Genomic DNA, 15980 nt, shown 5'->3' on the forward strand with positions numbered 1-15980 from the left:
CGATGTAAAGGGTAATGTATGCAGAGAAAGAGAGAACAAAGAAGAAGTAAAAAGAATGAGGGGGGAGGGTAGAGGAAGGTAGGAGGGATAAGAGAGTCAATCCAGCGCTATGCACGTCTGCAGCGGCTCTTCTTCCCTCTCCCCGATCTCACAGGTTTGGTTTAGAGCATTGGAAGCCATTGGCTCCAGCTGCTGAAAAGCTGTGAGCATAGCCTGGGGGGCAGGGCCTAGTCTCACTGTCATTGTGTCATTGTCAATTAAGCTTTTCATATTAATGTAACAATTTAAAAGAGACAGCGCACCAAACCAGCTATGGTGACATTTCTTTGGGTGTTGATGTATTTAAACACATTTTAGAGTGTTGCTTTCTCTGGGAGTCACAATTCTTTTCACTGTGTCATTTAATAGTCACCAAGTGCAGAAGTTTTTTAATCGACAAAGACAGTGAGGCTCTACAGCTTTAATGAAAAATGTGTAATAGCTGCGCTTAGGACAAAGGGTAAGGTATGCAGCCCCCCTAAAGGAGCTTCCCTAAGGATTCTCCACTAAACACTTAAAATTTATTCATAATGGGGTATGGTGCTTCCTGTAGGATTCTATGGGATGGTGAAGGGGGAGCGGTGGTGCTGAGAGAGAAGGAACATGCCTGCAGGACTGAAGCTGACTCAGGAGCGATTATGAATATACTCTAACCATCAATACGGAGAGCGGAGACTACCCTGGACACCTTATACGATCGCGGCAGTGAGGGGATCGTGGTGGAGATAATCCTATGCTGTTTGCCCCTTTTGGGGTTGCTGGATCTGGTGAGTGGGGACCCTTGAGGGGGAGCACAATAATCACTAAGATCATCTGAAAGCACCCCAGTCACGGTTTTTCTTGAAGAGTTTTTGAACACTATTTTTTCTTGAAGAAATTTTGAACACTGTTTTTTGCAGAGATTCACCAACTTATGGACTATGTTCACTAATTACAATTTATTTGTATATTTGTAAATAGGCAGAGATGCACTTTTATGTTTTTGTTTAATGCCAAGCCACTATACTATATATGGTGTTTTTTCTCTGAAATTTCATCACAACTTTAGGTGTTTAATTTTCACCTTTTATATTTATTGTGTTCACATTTTATGAATTTTATGATTTTGCATAATTCTATTGCCAATATTTTTGGTGGTACCGTGGACCACCACTAGGGGTTATGGTGGGTTTATAAATTCCACTTAGACATTTGGTTTATTTCACACTAGGACACAAAGGGATAACAAACCCCCCCCACCTCCCCCTTCACCATCCCATAGAATCCTACAGGAAGCGCCATACCCCATTATGAATAAATTTTAACTGTACAGCTTTAAAGTCACTTTAAGAAGCAAGAGATTTTAAAATTGAGAATTTTACAATTATATTGGAGAGTAGAGAAAGGCTTAAAGTGACACTATAGGTTCGATTTTTTTTTTTTTAAATAACAAACATGTCATACTTACCTCCACTGTGCACAGTGTGGCCCCCGAATGTCGTTTTTTGGGGTCCCTCGGCTCCTCCCCGCATCAGATAACCCCCTCTGGGAAGCGCGCTCACAAGTCCAGCATTCGGAATCCATAGATGCAAAATGTAGGACTCAGCCCCGCCCCCCCGTCATTGGGATTCGATTGACAGCAGTGGGAGCCAATGGCTGCGCTGCTATCGATCTGTCCAATGAAGAGCCAAGAACCCCCGGGCAAAGATCCAGCACGTTCTCGATGCGGGACTTTCGAGGGCTCAGGTAAGTAAAACGGGGGAGCTGGGGGGGGGGGGGAGCGGTAATTGTCAGATGTTTTTTCACCTTAATGCAAGAAAAAACAGAAGGGTTTACATCCCCTTTAATACTGAAGTATAGATTGTAAAGGGGCAGAAAAACACTTCTTCTGAATAGAGCAGATCCTCCAGCCCTGGATAACAGGAAAGAATTCCCTATATATTTTGTGAGGGGAATGTGTGGGAATAAAAAAAATAATATAAAATTCAGTGAAAACTTGATATCTTTTCCTAGTTAAGGGGAATGTTTCATTACAGGATTTAATAGTATCTCCTGTTCTTGGGGTGAAGCTAGAAGACCCCTGATGTCTCCATTATGAGGACCTTGTCACTACTGTCACCTAAGGGGCTTGTCATTACATACATAATATACATGCTTAGGACACATGTTAATACATAAACCTATGTCTATTTCCCAAAGACAACCTCTGGATATGACGCTGAGCACGTGACCTCAACTTCTTTGGTGGACCATGGCGAGGCCTGTTCTGAGTGGAACCTGTCCTGTTATACCGCTGTATGGTCTTGGCCACCGTGCTGCAGCTCAGTTTCAGGGTCTTGGCAATATTCTTATAGCCTAGGCCATCTTTATGTAGATCAACAATTCTTTTTTTCAGATCCTCAGAGAGTTCTTTGCCATGAGGTGCCATGTTGAACTTCCAGTGACCAGTATGAGAGAGTGAGAGCGATAACACCAAATTTAACACACCTGCTCCCCATTCACACCTGAGACCTTGTAACACTAACGAGTCACATGACACCGGGGAGGGAAAATGGCTAATTGGGCCCAATTTGGAGATTTTCACTGAGGGGTGTACTGACTTTTGTTGCCAGCGGTTTAGACATTAATGGCTGTGTGTTGAGTTATTTTGAGGGGACAGCAAATTTACACTGTTATACAAGCTGTACACTCACTACTTTACATTGTAGACAAGTGTCATTTCTTCAGTGTTGTCACATGAAAAGATAGAAGAAAAGATTTACACAAATGTGAGGGGTGTATTTACTTTTGTGAGATACTGTATACTTCCTTACTGGACTGGAGAAACAGAGCCCATATATATACTTCCTATAGAGACCTCCATATTGGACTGGAAAACAGAGCAGGGGTCAGCAATCTAAGGCACACGGGCAATGGCGGCATGAGAAGCCATTTTGAGTGGAACTTGGAAGATTGATAGTCACCTGTCTACAAATTTTTTATTAGGATTTAATAAAAAAATGTTGTCTAGTTCACAGTATAGTGAGTTTACCAGATTACAAATGTAAGAATTAAAAACAACCATACGGCACGCTACGGTTCACTTGGCATGCCGGCTGTCTAATGTCAGTACAGTAAACTGACACTTCTCATCTTTTTATGAAAAAATTTGCTGGAGGAATGTCACAAACATTTGGCCAGTCGCAAAGGCGTAACCAGAACCGTCAGGGCCCCCGATGCAAGAAAACATGAAGGGTCTGAGCCAGGGGCCCTTCCCACTGACCCTGGGGCCCTTTACTGAGTTCCCCCTTACATCAGAGTCCACAGAGTTCTCCCTTACATCAGAGTTCCCCCTTACATCAGAGTCCACAGAGTTCTCCCTTACATCAGAGTTCCCTGAGTTCCCCCTTACATCAGAGTCCACAGAGTTCTCCCTTACATCAGAGTTCCCTGAGTTCCCCCTTACATCAGAGTCCACAGAGTTCTCCCTTACAACAGAGTTCCCCCTTACATCAGAGTCCACAGAGTTCCCCCTTACATCAGAGTTCCCTGAGTTCCCCCTTACATCAGAGTCCACAGAGTTCTCCCTTACAACAGAGTTCCCCCTTACATCAGAGTCCACGGAGTTCCCCCTTACATCAGAGTTCCCTGAGTTCCCCCTTACATCAGAGTTCACAGAGTTCCCCCTTACATCAGAGTCCACAGAGTTCTCTCTTACATCAGAGTTCACAGAGTTCCCCCTTACATCAGAGTTCCCCCTTACATCAGAGTTCCCAGCACTCTCAGAGCCTCCTGAATGAGGGCTTCCCCTTTACAGTGCAAGGGGGAATTCTGCGGACCCTGAAATAAAGGGGAATGCTGTGGACTCTGGTGTAAAGGGAAACTCTGATGTAAAAGTTCTCCAGAACCCCCCCTTACATCAGAGTTTGCAGAGTTCCTCTTTACCAAAGATTACTCCTGCACTGTAAGGGTGACTCTGCTGACTCTGAAAAAAGTGGGATGCTGGGAACTTTGATGTGGGGGGAGCTCAGGTTACCAGAGACCCCATTTATATCATAATTCCCCTTTACAGAGTGAATACACTACAGTAAAGGGGTTCACTGATGTAAGAGGGGACTCTTATTTCGGGGGGCCCCACTTACCTTAGGTTCTTCCCTTACCCCCCCCAGAGTGACTGACTGGCCTCCAGACTCTGTGTGACTCTGTGTATGGCGCTTGGAGACTTTCCCATAACTTTTAAGGCGAATGCAAGGGGAGGGGGGAGAGAGGAGACCTGGGGCCCGCTACAGTGGAAAAACACCAGGGCCCGGTCGCAAGTGAGACTTTTGCAACGCTGGTAGTTCCGCTACTGGCCAGTCATAATGAATTCTGACCGTATTTTGCTTAATACAGTGATTTCCTGTGATCGCCAGCCTCGTCTAACAGGCGGTATTTTTCCTGAAATGCCTCAATCATAAAAACATCTCATTGGGGCCCCTAGATGGAGCTGACGATCAGAGGAAATCACCGTAATAAGCAAAATACGATCAGAATTTGTGACGACTGAGCGAATGCTTACAACATTCATCTAGCATTTTTTACAAGTAGACCCATTCCGCCTCTTTCACATAGTCTTCGAGACCCGTATACCATGGAAGTTTTTTTTTCCAGCATCTCTTGACCCCAGGCAGCCCCATTCAATTCCATTAGGACACAGGGCTCCTTGGACACAGCCTTTCCGCTTAATGTGACACCCCTTATTGCAATAACAATTGGCTACACTTAGGTATGAAAAATACAGAAAGAGGGACTTGAGGCCTCTTGAGGCCAGGGACTTTTAGGGTGCTCAATAGGCAAATAAAAAAAATTGCAAGATAAAAAATATATATTTTATTAGTAAATCTTTAAAAAAGAGACACGAAGCAACACAATATTAAATATTTACAGAATATTTCTAATAAAGATATGATACAGAGCTTAATACCACTTTCTCGACATGTTTCGCTTTCTAAAGCTTCTTCAGGAGATATAATGTGGCATCTGATCAACTATAAAATGAAAAATAAACAATAAATACTCATGTCTAAGGTATACATAGCAACCATTATTTATTGTTTATTGTTTATTTTTCATTTTATAGTTGACCAGATGCCACATTATATCTCCTGAAGAAGCTTTAGAAATCGAAACATGTTGAGAAAGTGGTATTAAGCTCTGTATCATATCGTCCCCAATGTGTTTCCCTCCACCCCCTCTAGAGCTTAGTCTTGGGGATCATCTGGGGTGCCAAGGTTTGCCATCACTGGTCTAGGGCCTTCTTGGTACACGGGCCTCAGCGCCCAAGTGAATGAGGTCTTCATGTGAAAAGGGTTGCTGATTCTTGGTCTGAAGACTTCCATGCTGGACCCAGGGAAGACAGTGGATTTATGCACAGGTGGAAGTGGGGGCTCATTCACATCAGAACACATGGGGAAATACGTTGACCTCTGCTACAGACATTTTTAGAGTCTCCATCCTGATTGGCAAAATGCTGTTTGGCACACCCAGAATGCAGTGTGCAGGAGCAGGAACACACTATATGGAAGAACCATGGATTTTCCCCTGTCCGTGCGTTCTTTCTCAGCTGGAAAATACAGGACAACACATCCAGAGCAATGGGGCCCCAGGCACCCTCTCATTCAGGGGCTCCGCAGGCTATGAGAAGTATGGCAGCTCCTTCCAGTAACCAGAGGGGTGCGCCGCCTCTTAGGTGCACCTCCATATAGTAGAAGGGGGAGATGTGACTGGTGGAACCTCCTACCTGCACAGCCAGTACCTTATAGATGAAAACATTCCACCTGTATAATTAGTATTTTCTCATCCGCCTGTAACTGAAAACTGTCAACATGGAATATGAAAAGAATCTTTATCTGCTATTCAAGTTACAGTGGAGGACGCCTCTGCTGGGATGCAGCGGCGGGAAGCACTGATGTCTCCAGCAATGGGATTGGTTAATGCTGCAAAGCACGCACAGAAGGCTTCTCATGCAGTTTCGTATGATTAAGGGTGGAGTGGGATAAGTGCTTGCAATGCCCACACCCCCACTTAGATTGTAGAAGCGCAGGGGGAGGGACTTGGTGGCATTTTGTAGGTTTTCAGCAGCAGTTTTTGATCTAATACGGCACAACAGGCTGGTAGAGCGACTGAGGAAGCTTGTCGCTCTTGCGCCTGGTGCGCAGTTGTTCGTTCAGCCTGTTGCGCACCTCGCTGTGATCGCATTTGCGCAGACTGAAGTGGCGTTCCACGATCGCCATCACGCGCTGCTTGACGTTCAGCGGGATCCCCTTCCTGCCTCGCAAGCCGTCTAGGTTGACACGGTTCACCCAGCTCTTATAGATGTCGAAGGGGACGAGGGCGCGGAAGACGAGAGCCGCAAACCTGCCCGGCTTCCCGGCGCTGCGGGCCAACAGCGTCCACTCCTTCTCCGTGCTGAGCGGGTGCATGGCGATGTTGGGTAGACGCTCTCCGGTCTGCAGGGAAGCGTACTGGGGGAATCTGTAAAAGGGAAACTCGGGGGAGGGGCTTGTCTCCGGCTCCTCCTCTCGTTTGATGGTGGTCGTGGGTAACATATCGTCTTCCAGGTCAGGAGAATTCCTGTACAACCAGGAAAGGTTATCGTGTCTCTGATCGGAGACGGTGTCTAGAGGGGATCTGTAGGCACACTGTAGACTGCTTTCTGGGGAGGCCCGGGCCGATTCTGTACACTGCCGCTCCTCGGAGGCCTGGTTCCACAACAAACAGCGATTCTGGGCCAGAGTAGCAGTAGGCCGCAGAGCGCCAACACTGGGCGAAGCATTGGCAGCACAGATGGCGCCCATCATTTCCTTCAGCTCCTTCATTTCTTGTATCAGGTGGTCCATCGCGGCTCTCATGCAATCCCTCTCGTGCTGAGCACGGGCCGCGCTTTTGCGGCACCGCCTCAACTCCCGCAATACCTGCTGCTGGATCCGACCCGGCCTTGTGTTCTGCCGCCATAAAGAAGAAAAACAGCAAGAATTAGACTTGCAGGGGTAACATTCAAATGACAACAAGAGAAACTGAAATATAAATATGGTTCAAAAGGAACAAAACAGTTTGGGATTCATTTTTTCTTTAAATGGCCATATTTGCCAGCCATGTTTCTTCAGAACATATGTAGGATTATCTTCTTTTTAGACTTGCTGATTGGGGGTCTAACAGAAAACATGGGAACCAATAGGTTCCAAACCCGAGCAAATCAATGACCAAAAAACAAATAAACTACAATAAAGAGCTGCGTGTTGTAAAAGTGTAAAAAAAACACCTTTAAGGTGAAAAACAAAGGAACCGCGCTCTTATATCATAAATTACATATCATAAATCACCATAGTGAATAAATAAATACATCTTCACTTGAATTATGAAAAATACATAAAAATTGTGAAGTCCATGTATAGATCCCACACGTGAATAATGTCCTCAGTGAGTATAGAAAAGGTTCCTCACACCCGCATGCAGACACACTATGCACTCACCAGACTCAGTTGACCCCTATTACAGGGAGTCAAATTGCGCATATGGGAAAATCCAAGATGTCACACATAAGGTCACAGGAATGAATCCAAACCGCTGCCGTCATCCATTCAATATATATCTATCTATATATATCTATCTATATATCTATAGATAGATATATATATCTATAGATATATATATCTATCTATAGATATAGAGAGAGAGAGAGAGAGAGAGAGAGAATATCCACTTTTGCCATATAGAGAGGGAGAGGAAAGAACACTTTTATGGTGCAGTAATTCAAATCATTTATTTAAACAAGAAGGTTATTCTGCACTTACATCAAAGAAGACCGGGATCAGCATGTATTGTATAGGAAATGGGGGGGGGGGGGTGGTAAACCCTGAAGACGTCAGACGTAGGCTGACAAAACGGCGTTGGGTGGTGTTTGAGATACGTCATTTCTGGTCAGCTGGAAAGCAGTTAGAACGCAAACCTGGGATTCCTATAACAATACATCTACTGTATGAGTGGCAAGGATGTGGAATTCCCTTCCACAGGCGGTGGTCTCAGCGGCGAGCATCGATAGTTTCAAAAAACTATTAGATAAGCGCCTGAACGACCGCAACATACAGGGATATACAATGTAATACTGACACATAATCACACACATAGGTTGGACTTGATGGACTTGTGTCTTTTTTCAACCTCATCTCCTATGTAACTATGTAACATGCTGATCCTGGTCTTCTTTGACGTAAGTGCAATACAACTTTCTTTTTTAAATAAATGATTTAAATTACTGCACCATGAGAGTGTTCTTTCCTCTCCCTCTCTATATGGCAAAACTAGAGCCTTGAATACGCAATCTATATATATATATTGAATGGATGACGGCAGCGGTTTGGATTCATTCCTGTGACCTCATGTATGACATCTTGGATTTTCCCATGTGTGTAATTTGACTCCCTGTAATAGGGGTCGATTAAGTCTGGTGAGTGCATAGTGTGTCTGCATGTGGGTGGAGAGGAACCTTTCCTATACTCACTGAGGACATTATTCACGTTCCGCTGATTGGGGTCTGCCTGACAATAAGCCCTCTGATGATTGCTAGCAAGAAATCATGTGATCTAGGCTGCCTAGACTGGGTGCTATTTTCCAGCTTGCAATTAGTAAATGGACATCCCTTAGCATGATGCCCTGTAAAATCCCCCTTTGAGAGCTGGCAAGTGATGCTCTGCCATGGTGGCCTTCAATCCCCACAGCTTTGATCCCCTCTGAACCAATTGGTGCGGTTGTTGTTTTTCTAGGTAAATCTATTGGTAAAGGTGATATTGACATGAAATGTTCCCCACACATCGGTAACAACCCATGCAATCCATACATACAAAGACACCAAAACAAATACGTTCAGAAATGAAGTTCTGTGTAATAAAATGGAAGGACACAGGGAACAAGTATTAAACACGTGAAGAAAGGGAAGTGCAAAAAGGCATTAAAAGCCAAGACACCAGTTGAAGTCTATCAGTAATTAGAAAAACAATCCTGGTTCAGTCTCAATTGATTGCCTATAAAAAGTCTCTCGTTACCAAGGTGTCACAGAAGAAACATCTCCTGATGTGTAAAAGCAAAGACCTCTCTCAAGACCTTCACAACCTTATTGTTGCAAAACATACTGATGGCATTGGTTACAGAAGGATTTCTAAACTTCTGAATGTTCCAGTGAGCACTGTTGGGGCCATAACCTGGAACTGGAAAGAACATCATTTCACTAAAAACCGGCCATGACTAGGTGCTCCTCACAAGATTCCTAACAGAGGAGTGAAAATAATTATCAGAAGAGTTGTCCAAGAGCCAAGGACCACTTGTGGAGAACTTCATAAAGACCTGGAATTATTAGCAGGTACACAAAAAGTAATGCACTCACCCGCCATGGCCTGTATTCACGCTCACCACACAAGACTCCATTGCTGAAGACAAAGCATGTTGAAGCTCGCTTAAAAGTTTGTTGCACAACATGCTTTGTTTTCAGCAATGGAGTGTTGCGTGGGAGAATATAGTCTGGTCAGATGAGACCAAAATGGAACTCTTATGGATGCCATAATACACCCCATGTTTGGAGGTCACATCACCCCAAAAGACACCCCCATACCAACAGTGAGGTTTGGAGGTGGGAACATCATGGTGTGGGTGGGGCTGTGTGGGCGGGGCTGTGTGGGCGGAGCTGTTTTTTAGCATACGGTACTGGCAAACATCATATCTTTGAAGGAAGCATGAATGGAAAGACGGACCAAGACATTCTTTATAAAAGTCTGCTGCCCTCTACCAGGATGATGAAGATGAGACGAGGGAGGACATTTCAGAAAGACAATCATCCCAAACACAAAGCCAAGGAAACTCTCCATTGGTTATAAAGAAAGAAAATAGAGCTGCTAGAATGGACCAGCCAATCACCTGACTTGAATCCAATAGAAAATCTATGGAAAGAACTAAAGGTCAGAGTTCATAGAAGAGGACCATGGAACCTTCGAGATTTGAAGACTGTTTGTGTGGAACAATAGTCCAAAATCACACCTGAGGAATGCATGCGACTCGTTTCTCCATACAGGAGGAGTCTGGAAGCCGTCATCACCAACAAAGGATTTTGTACCAAATATTAAATACATTTCAGTTTAGCGGGTTCAATACTTTTTCCCCGTGTCCTTCCATTTTATTACACAGAACTTCATTTCTGAATGTATTTGTTTTGGTGTCTTTGTATGTATGGATTGCATGGGTTGTTACCAACATGTGGGGAACATTTCATGTCAGTAGCACCTTTACCAATAGATTTACCTAGAAAAACTGTGACGTGTTCAATACTTCTTTTACCCGCTGTATATCCACTGTGACACACGCAGGCCGGAGGCTTCATTGACAAAACTTTAGCATGAAGATGAACAATGCCCACCACTGACTTCAGGATTCAGTGTTCATCAGAGGTGGCCTCAGATTCATACTCACCTTCTCCAGTAAGAAATTAAAGGCTGGGTTCACCTTTTGTAAAAAAAAAATGATGTAATAAAATAAATAATGAAATGAAATGAGTAATGAAATAAATGCACACGATTTTGTAGGTTAAAAATGTGCATTTATTACAGTGCCTTGAAAAAGTATTCATACCCCTTGACATTTTCCAAATTTTTGTCATGTTAAAACCAAAAACTTAAATGTGTTTTATTGGGATTTTATGTGATAGACCAACACAAAGTGGCTCATAATTGTGAAGTGGAAGGAAAATGATAAATGGTTTTCAACATTTTTTACAAATAAATATATGAAAAGCGTGGGGGGGGGCAATTGTATTTAGCCCCCTTTACTCTGATACCCCTAACTAAAATCTAGTGGAACCAATTGCCTTCAGAAGTCATCTAATTAGTAAATAGAGTCCACCTGTGTGTCATTTAATCTCAGTATAAATACAGCTGTTCTGTGAAGCCCTCAGAGGTTTGTTAGAGATCTTTAGTGAACAAACAGCATCATGAAAGCCAAGGAACACACCAGACAGGTCAGGGATAAAGTTGTGGAGAAGTATAAAGCAGGGTTAGGTTATAAAAAAAAAATCTCCCAAGCTTTGAACATCTCACGGAGCTCTGTTCAATCCATCATCGGAAAATGGAAAGAGTATGGCACAACTGCAAACCTACCAAGACATGGCCGTCCACCTAAACTGACCGGCCGGGCAAGGAGAGCATTCATCAGAGAAGAGCCAAGAGGTCCATGGTAACTCTGGAGGAGCTGCAGAGATCCACAGCTCAGGTGGGAGAATCTGTCCACAGGACAACTATTAGTCGTGTTCCCCACAAATCTGACCTTAAGACCCCTTTCACACTAGAGGTGTCTTTCAGGCGCTTTAGCGCTGAAAAATGCCTCATATGCATTCTGTGTGAAATCCCGAGGGCTCTCACATGGGGGCGCTGCGCTGGCAGGACGTCAAAAAAAGTCCTGCAAGCAGCATCTTTGAGGTACTTTAGGAGCGGTGTATACACCGCTCCTAAAGCTCCCCTGTCCATTGAAATCAATGGGCAGCGCCGCTAAAGTGCCTGCAAAGCGCCTCGGCAGCTCCTCCGCCGCTAGCAGGGGTTAAAAGTGCCCTGCTAGTGGCCGAAAAACGCCTCTAAAACAACAGTAAAGCGCTGCTAAAACTAGCTTTAACTAACTAACTTTACCACCAATGCCCTCGTGCTGTCAGTGGGAAAGGGCTCTTATGGAAGAGTGACAAGAAGAAAGACATTGGTGAAAGAAAGTCATAAGAAGTCCTGTTTGTAGTTTGTGAGAAGCCATGTGGAGGACACAGCAAACATGTGGAAGAAGGTGCTCTGGTCATATGAGACCAAAATTCAACTTTTTGGCCTAAAAGCAAAATGCTATGTGTGGGGGAAAACTAACACTGCACATCACCCTGAACACACCATCCCCACCGTGAAACATGGTGGTGGCAGCTTCCTGTGGTGGGGATGCTTTTCTTCAGCAGGGACAGGGAAGCTGGTCAGAGTTGATGGGAAGATGGATGGAGACAAATACAGGACAATCTTAGAAGAAAACCTGTTAGAGTCTGCAGAAGACTTGAGACTGGGGCGGAGGTTCACCTTCCAGCAGGACAACGACCCGAAACATACAGCCAGAGCTACAATGGAATGGTTTAGATCAAAGCATATTCTTGTGTTAGAATGGCTCAGTCACAGTCCAGATCTAAATCACATCAAGAATCTGTGACAAGACTTGAAAATTGCTGATCACAGACGCTCTCCATCCAATCTGACAGAACTTGAGATATTTTACAAAGAAGAATGGGCAGAAATGTCCCTCTCTAGATGTGGAAAGCTGGTAGAGACATCCCCAAAAAGACTTTCAGCTGTAATTGCAGAGAAAGGCGGTTCTACAAAGTATTGACACTTTGTGTTGGTCAATCACATAAAATCCCAATAAAATACATTTACGTTTTTGGTTGTAAGATGACAAATGTAGAAAATTTCAAGGGGTATGAATACTTTTTCAAGGCACTGAATTTTTTTTTACACTGCAGCCTGCAAAGCATTGCACCAAAAACAAAAAAAAAAAACAGATTCCATAGATTGTTATAAAATTTAGCAAACAGGTAATTGTTCTCTTTCTTTGATGTGCGCTTATGAATCTCTGGTAGGTGGCACTGATTGGCAGAACTGATGGGCACTATTAGGTGGCATTGGTGGGCACAGGTAGGTGGCACTGGTTAGCGGCAGTGGCGGTCACTGTGTGGGTCCCGTTTACACAAGCCGGTAATCGGCTTATTTTTTTTCTCCTCATACTATTAGCGTGGGGAAGAAAAAAAAGGAAATGATCAATAGCTCCACCCCCTCCATTCACAGACACTGTTGTACGGCTTTTATGAATGGTGGAGCTGGGCAGAAAGGGGCGGGGATAGTCAGGCTTTCCTAAAGAGACACTGTGACAACACTTTATTTTGTATTAACCTTCAAGGCAAAGGAAGATTAGGTCAGCGGGGGTGTGGGGAGGGAGGAGGAGAATTACAGTTGTGCTCATAAGTTTACATACCCTTGCAGAATTTATGATTTCTTGGCCATTTTTCAGAGAATATGAATGATAACACAAACACTTTTCTTTCACTCGTGGTTAGTGTTTGGCTGAAGCCATTTATTATCAATCAACTGTGTTTACTCTTTTTATATCAAATTGGCAACAGAAACTACCCAAATCACCCTGATCAAAAGTTTACATACCCTGGTGATTTTGGCCTGATAACATGCACACAAGTTGACACAAAGGGGTTTGAATGGCTATTAAAGGTAACCATCCTCACCTGTGATCTGTTTGCTTGTAATTAGTGTGTGTGTATAAAAGGTCAATGAGTTTCTGGACTCCTGACAGACCCTTGCATCTTTCATCCAGTGCTGCACTGACCTTTCTGGATTCTGAGTCATGGGGAAAGCAAAATAATTGTCAAAGGATCTGCGGGAAAAGGTAGTTGAACTGTATAAAACAGGAAAGGGATATAAAAAGATATCCAAGGAATTGAGAATGCCAATCAGCAGTGTTCAAACTCTAATCAAGAAGTGGAAAATGAGGGGTTCTGTTGAAACCAAACCACGGTCAGGTAGACCAACTAAAATTTCAGCCACAACTGCCAGGAAAAACTTATGAGCACAACTGTAACTGCCAACAACAGAGGATACAACACAAGGGACATATCCTGCTGTCTGGGAGCGTACCTCAGTCTGTGTGGCTTGATCGCTCGATGTAGCAACAGGGGAGTGCAGCTTCTCCACCTCCACCTCTGCTTTCACCACCTCGCCGGATGCAATGCCCGTACATTCCTGACCTTCCAGCAGGGGGCCATCTTCATTTTGGGCATCTGCTTTCTTCTCAGCGTCACATCTGAAAGAAAACTATAAAAAAGGAATTGTCAAAAACTGTGTGTGCGTGTGTGTTTTTATTTCTTTTTGACACTTTTTTTGGTGAATGAGTACAATGTATGTACCCCTACTCATTCACATAAGGGGGCCAGGATCTGAGGGCCCCTTGTTAAAGAGGAACTGTAGTCTGCTCACATAATTTGTAATAAAAACATCTTTGCCATTCTGAAGCTTCCCTCCAACTACTTTGCATATTATTTTATATATACTGTGATTCTGTACTTGCCAAATATGCTGCAGAAATCTCCCTCCACTGAGTCTGGCTGCAGCCATTTTAATTGTGGGCAGCTGAAGCTGCTGCCTGTTCACTTCCTGGATTTACACAGACACACAGAGGCACACCACCAGCTCTGCAGCTCTCATTGGCCCTCTTATGACTCATCCGCCCTCCCTTCCTGGCAAACTCTCACGTGATTGAGAGAGAGAGCTGTGCATGATGTCATAAGCCTAGGCTAATGACCAGACAAGAAACAGGAAGTGGGCTGTATAAGGGATTTATTGGCAGAAAAAAAATGTTTTGCTATCCAAAGTTAAAGCAACAACAACAACAAAAGATTTATTAGATGGAAAGTTGAAAAAATGACCGAAGTTCCGTTTTAAAGGGGGCTTCCAGATTTCTATAAGCCCCCTGACGCAGACCCCCACAACCACAGCCCCAGGGTTATGGGGAAGAGGCCCTTGTCCCCATTAACATGTGGGACAAGGTGCTTTGGGGTGGGGGGCAAAGCTACCCCCCCCCCCATTGAGGGCATGTGGCCTGGTATGGTTTCCTGACCTGCCAGGCTGCATGTTCGGATAAGGGTCTGGTATGGATTTTGGGGGGGGACCCCACACCGGTTTTTTTTTAAATGTTCGTGTGGGGTTCCCCTTAAAATTCATACCTGACCTGAAGGGCCTGGTATGCATTGGGGGGAGGGGCCCCACACTGTTTTTTTTCATAGTTTTTAATTGCCCCCATGTTTTTTTTTTTTTTACATTCAGCTGCCAGTGGGGAACCCGCTGACAGCTGATGAGTCGTCCGTTGTTAAGGACGCAGCGGCCGGCTTCCCGGCCTGTTCCTTTAGCAACCGGCTCAATGCGATAAATTACTGCATGAAAAAAATAAATTGAACAAACACCGCATTTGTTATTTAAAGTGTAAGTAACCCCCTCTTTCGTTTTCAGCCAAGGAAGCTGCCATCTTTCCTTCTGTTTAATCTACAACTGCCATGACGCTGCACATGTGATTAGTTGTGATTAGTTATGACACCAGCCATTGGATGGTTTGACAGTTTGGTTGAGAACACAACTAATGGGAGTGTTACATTTCTGGCACGTGCCGAAAAATGAAACTGTTTTATGGATGGGTTTACTTCCGCTTTAACGCAAAATTCTTAGTGAATTGCACTTTCAAAACTAATTTACCACAAGCGCTATTTTACCGCATTTTAGTTGCCATTAGTGAACTCTTAGTGAATTGACAACCATTGTCACTTGAATTATGGTGGAGAGTAGTGGTAGTCTTTTATGACCATTTTTTTGTATTAAAGTGGTGTTCCACCCCCCACCCCCCCAAAAAAAATGCATAAATGTGCCTAAAAAAAACAAAAAACATTTGGAAAAAAAATTTTTCTCACCTCTAAATGGCTGTTGCTAGGGGGTCCCTCGTAGTCTGCCTCCTTCTGTGCCTGGGCTGGTGACATCACTTCCTCTCGGCGCAGGAAGGGCTCAGCTCTGCCCCCTCCCTCTTGTCAATCATATGGGACACGTGTCAGGTCCCGTATGATTACGCGGCCAATCACGCCGAACGGAGGGGGAGACGAGCGTGGCTTCTGATTCCCCTGCATCGCTGGACCCTGGGACAGGTAAGTGTCCGATTATTGAAAGTCAGCAGCTGCAGTATTTGTAGCTGCTGACTTTTATTTATTTATTTTTTTTTTTGTGGGAACTCCTCTTTAAGCAAATTAAAACTACCGTATATACTCGAGTATAAGCCAAGTTTTCAGCACATTTTTTTGTGCTGAAAGTGCCGCCCTCGGCTTATACTCGAGTCAAGCACTT

At 44.1% G+C, this 15980-nt stretch overlaps 1 pseudogene; it reads right to left on the bottom strand.

The window, feature by feature from the left end:
* Nucleotides 1-5170: 5170 nt before the first annotated feature.
* LOC141126706 (uncharacterized) overlaps nucleotides 5171-15980 on the bottom strand; it is a 190568-nt pseudogene continuing 179758 nt past the window's right edge.

This window comes from Aquarana catesbeiana, linkage group LG02, assembly GCF_042186555.1.
Source record: "Aquarana catesbeiana isolate 2022-GZ linkage group LG02, ASM4218655v1, whole genome shotgun sequence".
Classification (NCBI taxonomy): Eukaryota; Metazoa; Chordata; class Amphibia; order Anura; family Ranidae; genus Aquarana; species Aquarana catesbeiana.